This window comes from Oncorhynchus nerka, linkage group LG13 (assembly GCF_034236695.1).
Source record: "Oncorhynchus nerka isolate Pitt River linkage group LG13, Oner_Uvic_2.0, whole genome shotgun sequence".
In the NCBI taxonomy this organism is placed as follows: Eukaryota; Metazoa; Chordata; class Actinopteri; order Salmoniformes; family Salmonidae; genus Oncorhynchus; species Oncorhynchus nerka.
In genome coordinates, this window is record NC_088408.1 from 23,065,603 (window position 1) to 23,080,115 (window position 14,513).

A 14,513-nucleotide genomic window follows, 5' to 3' on the forward strand; every position below is an offset into this window, starting at 1 on the left:
ACTGTCCAGTTCTACAATATAATATCTCTGGTTCTTCTCCTCAGGTTGGTGATAGCCAGTCGGTTCCACCCCTGTCCAGTTCTACTGTCTAGTTCTACTGTCCAGTTCTACGTCTAGTTCTACTGTCCAGTTCTACGTCTAGTTCTACTGTCTAGTTCTACTGTCCAGTTCTACAGTATAATATCTCTGGTTCTTCTCCTCAGGTTGGTGATAGCCAGTCGGTTCAAACCCTGTCCAGTTCTACTGGGCCTCATCAAGTTCCTCGCCGCCTCCAGACCCTTTGCAGTGTACTCTCAATATAAAGAGGTATGTATCTGAGTGTTCTCTAGTATGCTTCCTAGTGTGCTCTAGTGTGTGTGTTGTGTATTTAATAAGCAGATTACTGTTATTATTCTTTCTAGTAGACCCTAGTGTACTGCCATGTTCACCCGGTCGTGTTCACCCGGTCGTGTTCACCCCGGTCGTGTTCACCCCGGTCGTGTTCACCCCGGTCCTGTTCACCCCGGTGGAGTTCACCCCGGTCGTGTTCACCGCGGTCGTGTTCACCCCGGTCGTGTTCACCGCTGTCGTGTTCACCGCGGTCGTGTTCACCCCGGTCGTGTTCACCGCGGTCGTGTTCACCCCGGTCGTGTTCACCGCGGTCGTGTTCACCCCGGTCGTGTTCACCGCGGTCGTGTTCACCCCGGTCCTGTTCACCCCGGTGGAGTTCACCCCGGTCGTGTTCACCGCGGTCGTGTTCACCCCGGTGGAGTTCACCCCGGTCGTGTTCACCGCTGTCGTGTTCACCGCGGTCGTGTTCACCGCGGTCGTGTTCACCCCGGTCGTGTTCACCGCGGTCGTGTTCACCCCGGTCGTGTTCACCGCGGTCGTGTTCACCGCGGTCGTGTTCACCCCGGTCGTGTTCACCGCGGTCGTGTTCACCGCGGTCGTGTTCACCCCGGTCGTGTTCACCGCGGTCGTGTTCACCGCGGTCGTGTTGTTATTAAACTCTTGTCATTTCCATCTCTGTCTGTCTCTCTCCCACAGCCTCTGATAGATTGCTGTACAAAAGCTCAGGGAATAAGGCGGAGCGGTCAGCCTGCCTGGATCAGACATTACCAGGTACAGTTTGATGAGGCTTATACAACTGTCTCTGTGGAAGCGTCCATGTTTGTAATATCAGCACGACCTCTGACCTCACTGTCTCTGTGTGTAGGTGTTGCCTAACAGGACGCACCCTGTGCTGCTGACGAGTGGGGGCGGGGCTTACCTCCTCTCCGGGATGACCGTTACTACAGATACAACTAAAGCAAAGACAGGCTCAACTACAGCAGAAGAGCCGGCCACAAAGAGACGAACTCAGAGACCACAGAGGGATGACACTATTGATGGGTGCCCAGAGTTTGTCTAATTTAAATAATTGATGACTTGATTTACATGTACTTGTGGAGGTGGGGATAGAATCACTGAAGTGTCTCTCCCTCTTGCTACCAGTTCTAAACGATCATGGTTGTTATTCAGCCCTGGAGCTGCTCTCCAAAGCTCTAAGCTCCCAAATGTAGCATTTTGTTTGTATTTTATACTCTTTTAGCAGAAAGTGCCATGATGTAAAGTAGCCATTTGCTATCACAGCCTCCTTACTGTGCTGCATTAGTGGGAATTTCAATAAATACAGTACTGTTAAAATACTATTACTCTTGATAACCAACTGTGTTGCGGAGGTATTAAAATCCTGAGATACGTGTTCATTTTGGTCCCAGAATAATTCATTTTATTAAATGCAGACTGAACAAACAAACAACCATTCAAAAGTTTGAACAAAACTGTCATGCGTACTTTAAATATATAGATATCCGGACAAATTAGCAAAGCATCTACTTTATCTTTATACTATTATACTTCTATATGAACTAAACAGTCTCTTTTGAGAACATCAACATTTCACAGGTACAAAGGTTAACACAGCAGTATTTGCAGCAAGGCTCTTGGATGTTAGTGTTTTTTTGTCCGGAACGCTGACGGGTCAGTCTCTCTCTCTCTCTCTAGTCTTTTGTTACTATCTCAGTGTGCTAACCTTGTGTATCTTAGCATCCCTGTCTGCATGCCTCTGCCTGTCTATCTATTCACTCCTGTCCTCCTGCATCCTCTCAGATATCTTCTGTAACTCCATGTCCATAGCTGCTATGTTCTCCAGCTCCTTCTCCTGAAAACACAACATACACACACAGAGAGAGAGCGTTATTACTGCTAAATACACTGAACAAAAATATAAACGCAACATGTGAAGTGTTAATCCCATGTTTCATGAGTTGAAATAAAAGATCCCTGAAATGTTCCATACGCACAAAAAGCGAAGTTCTCAAATTTCCTGCACAAATGTGTTTTCATCCCTGTCAGTGAGCATTTCTCCTTTGCCAAGATAATCCATCCACCTGACAGGTGTGGCATATCAAGAAGCTGATTAAACAGCATGATCACTACACAGGTGCACCTTATGCTGGGGACAATAAAAGGACACTCTAAAATGTGCAGTTTTGTCACACAACACACTGCCACTTGTCACGAACCGGCTCAAAGCCCGTAACAAAGGGAGACAACGTGGAGATAAGGAGTAACAAAATATATATTTATTAACTAAAGCAACTAAGGAAAATATACAATGGTGTGTGTAATCAGTAATCAGTAGTGTAAGTGAGTGTTTTGCATGCATGAATGTGATAATGCAGGGTGTTGAAAGGTGCCAATGCAAACAAACAAAAAGTCACCAAGAACCACCACACAATCTACAAAGGTGTCTGCATGGAGAGAGTCTCCTCCATGAATGTGGAAGAGGTCTATTTATCCTGGGAGACACCTGGCCCAGGTGTTTCCCATGTAGCTGACGACCCTCCCAACTCCGCCCACCGGCATCCTAATAAGGAAACGAGAACAAAGACAGAATACGGCAGACAAGAGTGGGAGGGTCGTCACATTCCCCCCCCCATAAAACCGGGGATCAACAAGGACCCCGGAACAACATACCGGCCTCCCGCGTCCCAAATTGACACAGGCCCCTGCGTCCCAAATTGACACAGGCCTCTGCGTCCCAAATTGACACAGGCCTCTGCGTCCCAAATTGACACAGGCCTCTGCGTCCCAAATTGACACAGGCCTCTGCGTCCCAAATTGACACAGGCCTCTGCGTCCCAAATTGACACAGGCCTTTGCGTCCCAAATTGACACAGGCCTCTGCGTCCCAAATTGACACAGGCCTCTGCGTCCCAAATTGACGAGGGGTTGTGTGTTCACACCTCCACCTGCACCAACCAACCTCCTCCTCAGACCTCAGCAACCTTTGTGCATAGGAAGCAATATTTTAAGAGGAAAGAAGAACACAAGACCAGGAGGGAACAGACAGGAAAGATAGAACATGACAACCCGAAACAATGGTCAGTCACGTAAACATTCAGGAACATGGCACAAAAGACCAACAGCTACAAGCTCCAACGAAAAGAACATCAGGGTCCTTCTTAATTTTTACAACTCACAACGATTCATAGTCACTTCCAGCGATTCATAGTCACTTCCAACGATTCATAGATTTCACGTGCCCTACTCGTCAGTGGCACCTGCCAATAGCCTTTTAACAGGTCAAATTTGCTCACAAACTTAGCTGCACCGACTTGATCAACACAGTCCTCCATCCGAGGAAGAGGAAATGAATCTTTGTGACACTGTTTACCTTACGGTAGTCCGTACAAAAACGGTTTGTTCCATCCGGTTTCCTGATCAAGATACAGGGAGAAGCCCAACTGGAGAAAGAAGGCTCTGCTATCTTACTCTCCAGCATGTACTTGACCTCAGCATCCAGACAACGTAGTTTCTCTGAAGAAACTCTATAGAACCGCTGACGAATGGGGTCAGCACCTCCAATGTCAATATCATGTTATATTAAGTTTGTACGTGTAGGTGTATCAGAAAACAAACCTGGAAATCTCTGAATCAGACCAACCATCTCTTTCCGCCCATCAACAGGTAGGTGAGTGAAAAGACTGTCTAAAATATCCAGTGTTTCTGAATTTTTCAATCTACCCTGCAATATACAATCGTCAGGACCAGGAACATCTTCCTCCTCATGCACAGATCTAGCACGACAAGAACCCAAGGAAACAACGGTATCAGCCAAAAGAACAGGTTTACCGTCCTCTGTAGAATCCCACTGTTCAGTCTCAGAGGAACGTGCATAATAGGGTTTTAACAGATTTACATGGCACAGCTGGTGTGCTTTCCTCCGTTCTGGAGTGGCAACTAGATAATTTTGCTCAGTGTACTGGCGCACCACTGTATATGGACCTTGAAACTTGGCTTGAAAAGGAGAACCAACAATTGGCAGCAGAGCAAGAACCTGGTCACCAGGACTAAAGTGACGAGGCTCAGTTCGGCGATCAAACATATGTCTCAAGTTTTGAGGGAGCATGCAATTGGCATGCTGACTGCAGGAATGTCCACCAGAGCTGTTGCCAGAGAATTCAATGTTAATTTCTCTACCATAAGCCGTTTGAGAGAATTCAGCAGTAGGTCCAACCGGCCTCACAACCGTAACCACCTCCAGCCAAGGACCTCCACATTCGGCTTCTTCACCTGTGGGATCGTGTGAGACCAGCTACCTGGACAGCTGATGAAACTGGATTTGCACAACCAAAGAATTTCTGCACAAACTGTCAGAAATCGTCTCAGGGAAGCTCATCTGTGTGCTTGTTGTCCTCACCAGGGTCTTGACCTGACTGCAGTACGGCGTCCTAACCCACTAGTGGACAAATGCTGACCTTTGATGGCCACTGGTACGCTGGAGAAGTGTGCTCTTCACGGATGAATCCCGGTTTCAACTTTACTAGGCAGATGGCAAACAGCGGGTATGACGTCGTGTAGGAAATGTTTTCTGATGTCAATGTTGTGAACAGAGTACCCCGTGGTGGTGGTGGGGTTATGGTATGGGCAGGCAGGCATAAAACTACGGACATGAACATAGAGATACCTTGACGAAATCCTGAGGTCCATTGTCGTGCCATTCATCTGCCGCCATCACCTCATGTTTCAGCATAATAATGCACATCCCCATGTCACAAGGATCTGTACACAATTCCTGGAAGCTGAAAATGTCCCCGTTCTTCCATGGCCTGCATAATCACCAGACATGTCACCCATGGAGCATGTTTGGGATGCTCTGGATCAACCTGTACGACGGCGTGTTCCAGTTCCCGCCAATATCCAGCAACTTCACACAGCCATTGAAGAGGAGTGGGACAACATTCCACGCACCACAATCAACAGCCTGACCAACTCTATGTGAAGGAGATGTGTCCCACTGCATGAGGCAAATGGTGGTCACAACAGATTCTGACTGGTTTTCTGACCCAGGCCTATCTTTTTTTAAGGTCTCTGACCAACAGATGCATATCTGTATTCCCAGTCATCTAAATCCATAGATTAGAGACACATTTATTTATTTCAATTGACTGATTCCGTTATATGAATTGTAACTCAGTAAAATCTTTGAAATTGTTAATGTTGCGTTTCTATTTTTGTTCAGTGTAGCTTAATGTTGGCCTCCATCCAAGGAAGAAAGAACATATAGGCATTTATTCCGTAGAAGTGCCTTTCAATTAAACCCCTTGCTCCTGGAATCTGACTCTCCCCTTAATTAGCCACTGCTTTCCCTGGATCTTAATACAGTCAATAGTGTAGATATTCCCACTACCGGAGTCCCATTGTAGGGGATGCTGCTGCAGTGTAGTCTGAAGACTGTCAGGATGAAAAATAATACCCTAGAGTCATCCATTCTCCCCCCTCCCCATTGTATTTCCTCGCTCCAGAGCAGGTGGTGTGATAGAGAGTTTATACCCGGGCCGACCACTATCGGCTCTAATAGGGGTGGGTTGTAAGGGGATGCAATAACTTAGGTTTTGGTGCAATCGCTGCTGCAGCCATGAAAACCATGCGAGGGAGAGAGGAGTAGCCTTTTTCTCTGCAGCTAGATGCACATTTTCTAAACGTGTGGTTTTATTACTTTCAGATGACTCCCACAGTGCAGAGGACACCATTTATTTTAGGGACACACATCTCTTGTTTAGCCTACTATCATCACAGTGAAGACAGTGCCAAAGAACAATGTTGCAGAATAATATATTCATTACATTAATTATCTAGGAAGACATGCCTGGAGTCAAAGGGCTTTTCTCTGTGGGCATTTGTACCTGCGCTGATTCACACACAGGCTGTTTCCATTCCAGAATATCAAGGCTCATTTTGAGTTGTGAAGCCTCAACCCGAGCCAGGTCTCCTAGAGATAAACATATGGCTTCTGCATGGTTATGTAACCAGGGTACAGACTACAGAGAGGTTAGAGAGGTTAGAGTCTCTTCCCACAGAAGACTACAGAGTGGTTAGAGTCTCTTCCCATGGCAGACTACAGCGAGGTTAGAGTCTCTTCCTATAACAGACTACAGAGAGGGTAGAGTCTCTTCCCATGGCAGACTACAGAGAGGTTAGAGTCTCTTCCCACAGCAGACTACAGAGTGGTTAGAGTCTCTTCCCATGGCAGACTACAGAGAGGTTAGAGTCTCTTCCTATAACAGACTACAGAGAGGGTAGAGTCTCTTCCCATGGCAGACTACAGAGAGGTTAGAGTCTCTTCCTATAACAGACTACAGAGAGGGTAGAGTCTCTTCCCACAGCAGACTACAGAGTGGTTAGAGTCTCTTCCCATGGCAGACTACAGAGAGGTTAGAGTCTCTTCCTATAACAGACTACAGAGAGGGTAGTCTCTTCCCATGGCAGACTACAGAGAGGTTAGAGTCTCTTCCTATAACAGACTACAGAGAGGGTAGAGTCTCTTCCCATGGCAGACTACAGAGAGGTTAGAGTCTCTTCCTATAACAGACTACAGAGAGGGTAGAGTCTCTTCCCATGGCAGACTACAGAGAGGTTAGAGTCTCTTCCTATAACAGACTACAGAGAGGGTAGAGTCTCTTCCCACGGAAGACTACAGAGAGGTTAGAGTCTCTTCCTATAACAGACTACAGAGAGGGTAGAGTCTCTTCCCACAGCAGACTACAGAGAGGTTAGAGTCTCTTCCTATAACAGACTACGGAGAGGGTAGAGTCTCTTCCCACAGCAGACTACAGAGAGGTTAGAGTCTCTTCCCACAGCAGACTACAGAGAGGTTAGTCTCTTCCCACAGCAGACTACAGAGAGGTTAGAGTCTCTTCCCACAGCAGACTACAGAGTGGTTAGAGTCTCTTCCCATGGCAGACTACAGAGATGTTAGAGTCTCTTCCTATAACAGACTACAGAGAGGGTAGAGTCTCTTCCCATGGCAGACTACAGAGAGGTTAGAGTCTCTTCCTATAACAGACTACAGAGAGGGTTGAGTCTCTTCCCACAGCAGACTACAGAGAGGGTAGAGTCTCTTCCCACAGCAGACTACAGAGTGGTTAGATTCTCTTCCCACAGCAGACTACAGAGAGGTTAGAGTCTCTTCTCACAGCAGACTACAGAGTGGTTAGAGTCTCTTCCCACAGCAGACTACAGAGAGGGCAACATCCAATATTGGACTGGTTCATAATTTTCATTGCGTGAAAAAGGTTTTCTTACTTCAATATAAAGCAAGATTGTGGTGTCTAAGAGCATGAAACATCCAAAACCTTCTGATATGTCATCTTTCAAGATATATTTTCTGAGAAGTTGAAGAGGAGGCTTATGAAAAGGTAATTCACCATTGAATTGTTCTGTCTCATGTTTCATAAAGGTTATTTGTGATGTTCAAATGTTACCTCCTCTGGGGTTAGAGATACGCTCCTCTTCTTTTCCTCGTCTGCCAGCTCTGATTGGCTGGCCAGCTGGTGATTCTTATAGGACAGCAACTTCGCCAGTTCCTCCATCTTATCCAATCAAATCACATCACACTTTAGTGTATTAAAACATTTCTGTACAATTAAAAATCTAATTGGAAACTATTGATAAGCATAATGATAGATTAATATAGATCCCACTTTAAATGACGTGCAGCTTATAAAGGCTTCATAAAGCCTTCATGAACACTACATACATGTGCCACAAATCACTCATCTATAACTGTATGTCATGCTCTATAAAGGGTTCATAAATGTGGCATAACTGTGCGACATAACCACCTATGTCAAATATGACATAAACCTGTGCTTTACAAAAGGCGCCATAAGCATTGCTTAATAAAGGCTTTATAAATCATATTAAATTGAGGCTTCACAAAGCATTTATAACCATCTCGGTAGAGTATTGCAATGCCAGGATAGTGGGTTCGATTCCCGGGACCACCCATACATAAAAATGTATGCACGTATGACTAAGTCTCTTTGGATAAAAGCTTAAATGTTCTATTACTCTAAAACAATTGTAGGATGGCCCAACCTATTTCCCTAATGAAGGTTTATGTGTTGGTCCACTAGACCTCCGTGTATTTGGACAGAGAGTCTTGGAAGGAGATTAGGTGTAACGTGACTAACATGACTTCATCAAGCACATGTCACCCTTTATAAAGCAAATGTTAATATCACATTTGACATAGTGGGTTATGTCACATTTGACATAGTGGGTTATGTCACATTTGACATAGTGGGTTATGTTACACAGTTATGCCACATGTATTCACCCTTTATAAAGCATGACATACAGTTAGAGATGCTGTGTGACACATTTATGTAGCGCTTATAAAGGCATTGTGAAGGCTTTATGAAGCATTTTATGGACTGAACATCATTTAAAGTGGAACCTTAATATATCATTTAAAGAATAATAAAAGTATTGAAAAAAATCATTAAAATAGCTCAAACTATACAAACTAATACAGCAGTAGTCCAGTCTAAAAATGTAGGTTGTACATAGAAACCTTATGCAATGGTGTGTGTGGGTCTATGCTTCTCTTCCACCAGGCGGGGTGGTAGTATCCTCTGTAAGCCCAGGGAGAACGTTTCTCATACACCTCGCCCTCCCCCAGGAGACGACTCTTCTCTGCCAGGTACCTGTCACACAAACCCCAGCTCAACCTATATACTCAGTGTTTCCCGGACACAGATTAAGCCTAGTCCTTGGTCTCAAAAGCATCTGTCTAAAATAGTTATGGTTGAAGATTTATAGCCTGGAAAAAATATGAATATGTAAATACACACCTCAGAGCCTCCTGCCTATCCCTCTGTCTCTCGTCCTCCTCGGCATCTCCATGCCTCTTTTCCTCCTCGTGTTCGGCCGAATCGCCCCTTCGTTCCTCGTCTTCCTCCTCTGAGGAATCCCCATTGCGTTTGTGATGCTTCTTGTGGTGGTACCTGTGAGTTGGTTTCCAAATCCTCTTTTCTCTCTCATCCTCATCTCTCATCATATCCTCATCTCTTCTCCTTTCCATCACCCAGACTCCAGGACTCTTGGCTGCGTTCTTCATCTGGCTCCTCTCTCCCTTCTTCTGAAAGCTCCTCATCACGTTTGTGGTGTTTTTTGTGGTGGTATCTGTGTGTGGGCTTCCAGATTCTCTTCTCTCTATCCTCTTCCTCTTCTTCCTCTGACTCTTCTGATCTCTTCTCCTCTGATTCCTCGTCCGATGAGTCAGCACCTCGTTTGTGGTGTTTCTTGTGGTGATATCTGTGTGTGGGTTTCCAAATTCTCTTATCTTTCTCCTCCTCCTCTTCCTCTGAAGGATCTTCACTGCGTTTGTGGTGCTTCATGTGGTGGTACCGATGGGTGGGTTTCCAGATCCTCTTCTTTCTTTCCTCATCATCCTCCTCTCTCTTTTCTTTCTCATCGCCCAGACTCCAGGACTCTTGACTGCGCTCTTCGTCTTCTTCATCTCGTTTGTGGTGTTTCTTTGGGGTGTACCGATAGGTAGGCCTATATCTATTCTCCTTCTCATCGCCCAGGCTCCAGGATTCCTGACTACGTTCCTCTTCTGGCTCTTCTCTCTCTTCCTCTAAACCCTCTTCATCCCGTTTGGGGTGTTTTTTGGGGGTGTACCGATAGGTAGGCCTATATCTCTTCTCCTTCTCATCGCCCAGGCTCCAGGATTCCTGACTACGTTCCTCTTCTGGCTCTTCTCTCTCTTCCTCTAAACCCTCTTCATCCCGTTTGGGGTGTTTTTTGGGGGTGTATCTCTTCTCCTTCTCGATAGGTAGGCCTATATCTCTTCTCCTTCTCATCGCCCAGGCTCCAAGATTCCTGACTACGTTCCTCTTCTGGCTCTTCTCTCTCTCCCTCTAAACCCTCTTCATCCCGTTTGTGGGGTTTCTTTGGGGTGTACCGATAGGTAGGCCTATATCTCTTCTCCTTCTCATCGCCCAGGCTCCAGGATTCCTGACTACGTTCCTCTTCTGGCTCTTCTCTCTCTTCCTCTAAACCCTCTTCGTCTCGTTTGTGGTGTTTCTTTGGGGTGTACCGATAGGTAGGCCTATATCTCTTCTCCTTCTCATCGCCCAGGCTCCAGGATTCCTGACTACGTTCCTCTTCTGGCTCTTCTCTCTCTTCCTCTAAACCCTCTTCGTCTCGTTTGTGGTGTTTCTTTGGGGTGTACCGATAGGTAGGTCTATATCTCTTCTCCTTCTCATCGCCCAGGCTCCAGGATTCCTGACTACGTTCTTCGTCTGGCTCTTCTCTCACTTCTTCAGAAACCTCCTCATCACGTTTGTGATTGGGTTTCTTATGATGATACCTGTGCGTTGGTTTCCAAATCCTTTTCTCCTTCTCGTAGTTGAGGTCCCATGACTCCTGGCTGCGATCTTCGTCCTCCGGTGTCTCCCTCTTCTCCTCCACAGACTTCAGGAGGGCCTCGATGTCTTTCACGTCGGCCCCTGGTGCCTCAGGCTCAGGTTCATTTTCTTTGCCCTCCTCTTCATTAGTCAGCACCTCATCACTTTTCTTCTCTGCAGGAGCAGCATGTTGGGCACCTGTAGAGGGGGTGGACAATATCCACAGTGTTTACTACTTTATCCTTGTCTCATGTTGTCCAACTCAAGCCCAACTCTGCAAGTTCCCCCTCAATTCAAACATTACAGAGACAGAAGAGCTACTCGGAGGCAATGGCACTTTTTTTCCAGCACTGCACTGACACCTGATTCAACTAATCAGCTACTCATAGACCCTTGATTAGTTCATTTTGGTGACCATTGTAAAATGGCTCTCAACAATATATGGGGAAAGCATTATCTGTCTCCCATAGTAGCATATTTAAATTCAGCTAAGTAGAATTTCCATCAATAAAGAAGCAAATGCTAATTTATCTCCTCAGTTGGTTGCCAGGTTGTAGCTCTATAGCTCTGGTCTCTGTGTCAGCCGAAGCCCCACTAGGTCCTATGACCTACAGCAGTAACCCTGTGTAATACTACTGTCAAGCAAAAGGGTCCACTCCCGTCAAAATATGTCCACACAGGAATATAGCATTAAGCAGACCGATAAGCAGATCACCTGCCTTCCAGCCTTTAGGACAATGACTCCCATTGTTAGGGCGGAGACAAGACCATCTCCTCATTATATACAGTACTGGTATCTCTGGTTGTACTCATTCTTTCACCATCTCTTCCTCCAGTCAACACGGGGCTGCATCTCAATAGTCTAAAGTGGCTTTATCTGCTTGTCTCCTTTCCTTCATTTCCATTGACATTACAGAGAAAGACAGGCAAAAGTAATTTATTGGTAGCATCATGGCAGACCAACATTTTACATTTGATTCATTTAGCAGATGCTCTATTGCAAGCAACTTACAATTAGTACATTCATATTAAAATAGCTAGTTGGGACAACCACATTTTTCCTCGAAAAAATAGCTATCAGCAAAGTCAGTGCTGGTGGAGGGGGGGGATGGGTGAGTCAAGTGCACGTGTTAGTTTATGAAAGGCAAGTGCAAGGTTCATTAACTCCAGTCTTGTAAACAAACACTGACATCATATTGCTTTCGCCGTTTATGAAATTATATAATGCTATCTTTTCAAAATCATTCCTATCTGCTGCCTTTGAAATACAACAATTAGTCATGTAAAAACGACTTGCCTGCTTTGAGAATATCTTTACATTCCTGATCCAGAGGGCGAGAGTCAGGTTTGGTCAACGCCTTGGACAGGACCTCAACCAAGCACCGTGTTACCTGGAAAACAGTAACAAGCAACCTGTCACGAATCTCTCATTAAAGCATACAGTGCAATTTCCCTCATATAATAATGATATTTATTTTTAACTTGAGTTATCCAACATGAGACGAAAAACATTTCGCGTACCACATCCTCTCGCTGTCGTTCTTCTCCAACGGGAAGTGATAGATTTTCTGTAAATTCGTGAGAAAATGGGTCAGAATGTGGTTCTGTGTTGAAAAAAACTTATCCATAACTATATGATATTACATTCCATTTAGTTTTGCAAAATAAACATGTGATATAGATGACCAATTATAAAAACATTTCTCAAGAAGATTAACAGAGAAAATGCTCCGTACAATGCATGACTGACTACTGCATGCAACTCTCTCAAGCAGTGGCGCTCTCCGTGGTGCTGAAACGCGCTAGAGTACACGCAACATCCTACAGTACACGCACAACGAAACACATTGAATTTACCAATAGCTTACCTGCAAAGAAATACGCAACCACAGCAAAAACAAACACAAGTTTCATCATGGAAGACTTAGATTTTCTCCCGGTAGAAATGACCTAAGAAATAGATAAATAGAGCACAAAGTCTAAACACATCACCGCCAAGCCAGCTCCCGTTCTCCATCCGTGTGTGTAGGAACGGTTGTGTGGGTTCTGCTACGGTAGCTGGACTCTTGTAGTCTGAGAAGTAGAGGGAGGCACACCATATATCAGGACTGAACTGGAAGAGGTGTAGGAGGGATGTGGGCGTCACCTGCGTCATTATTAGATTAGATCGCAGTCAAAAAGGCAATAGCCTACAGCAAGACGTCAACGGCCGTTTTAATAAAGTTCTTTGAGGAATGCAACAACTGGCACCCCAATTCTAAGCTGTGTCAGTGGATTTACAACAGGCTAGTGGTCAGAAACACAGAATTGGGTGCAAAACAAGACGTTTAATTTCATTAAAGAAAGGTTAAGGCCACGAAATAAAGAAACCATTTCATCTCTCCAGAACATTTCAAAGTGTCATGTAAGTAGCTATCAGCAAAGTGAGTATTGCTTTCACAGCTGGGGAACCACAATAGAATAAATAAATATATGTTCAATATGACACTATCATTTCACAATCCTTATTACATGTGTGCAACGCTGTCATCAAGGCAAAGAGTGGCTACTTTGAAGAATCACATATCAAATATATTTACATTTGTTTAACATGTCTTTGGTTTCTACATGATTCCATATGTTATTTCATTGTTTTGATGTCCTCACTATTATTCTACAATGTAGAAAATAGTCCAAATAAAGAAAAACCCTGGGATGAGTAGGTGTGTCAACCTTTGACTGGTACTGTAGGTCTTATACATTTCAGAGACACCATGTTCAGTATATAGCCAACCATCTGTGAATAATTCATCAGAACATGCCATTTAAGTAAGCAATAAAAATTCCATAGGAGACAATAGTGCAGTAGGCAGGGTTTACAATATTGCACGCCTAAAGAATGGCAATGGTTACTGAATAGTATTCAACAGCATTTGCTGACTCTAAAATAAACAACTCCTTAACGTTCACGGTTCACATTGTATGGAATGCCTGTTAACTGAATTCATCTATTGATTTTCTCATATCTCATTCCGTTTCATCTAATATGTATAAATTAGCCGACCAAGCAAACTAGTGCAATTTTTTTCACAAATACACAGGAAGTCATGCTCAGGGCTATCAGGAGAGATAATGTTGTGAAAACACCAGCGCATTTAACAGAGAAGCATAAATGATTCAGAGCTGGTTGGCAGTAGAATGAGTGGGGGTTCGTAGTAACACTGTTTTGCTGGATATCTGATGATGATCTCTTGGTTATCAATAGTTAAAGCCTCCTTTTTGACATATACTAATGGCTCTGCCAAGTCTGAATCTATATGGCACCAATATTATATGTTAAATGAATGTCTAGGGCTTAAGATAGGGGTGAGAAAAGAGAGAGAGAGAGAGTTGGTGGGGGGAGAAAGAGAAAAACACAGAGAGAGAGAGAGAGTTGGTGGGAGAAGAAAGAGAAAAAATAGAGAGAGAGAAAGAGAGAAAGAGAGAGAGAGAGTTGGTGGGAGGAGAAAGAGAAAAAAACAGAGAGAGAGAGAGAGAGTTGGTGGGGGGGAAGAGAAAAACAGAGAGAGAGAAAGAGAGAGAGTTGTTCGGGGAGAAAAAGAAAAACAGAGAGAGAAAGAGAGAGAGTTGGTGGGGGAGAAAAGAAAAACAGAGAGAGAGAGAAAGAGAGAGAGTTGGTGGGGAGAAAGAGAAAAACAGAGAGAGAGAGAAAGAGAGAGAGAGAGCGTTTGTGGGGGAGAACGAGAAAAACACAGAGAGAGAGAAAGAGAGAGAGTTGGTGGGGGAGAAAGAGAAAAAGAGAGAGAGAGA

General features: G+C 44.7%; 1 long non-coding RNA gene and 1 pseudogene across 1 annotated transcript; both read right to left on the minus strand.

Moving 5' to 3' along the window:
* Positions 1-1,723: 1,723 nt before the first annotated feature.
* Positions 1,724-11,111, minus strand: LOC115139220 (trichohyalin-like; annotated as a pseudogene).
* A 915-nt stretch (positions 11,112-12,026) lies between these two features.
* LOC135574672 (uncharacterized) lies at positions 12,027-12,779 on the minus strand. Its single transcript, XR_010465538.1, has 3 exons — positions 12,593-12,779; positions 12,246-12,292; positions 12,027-12,115 (listed from the first exon to the last, which is right to left on the minus strand). It is a non-coding gene; the product is annotated as an uncharacterized LOC135574672 (long non-coding RNA).
* Between the last annotated feature and the right edge of the window lie 1,734 nt (positions 12,780-14,513).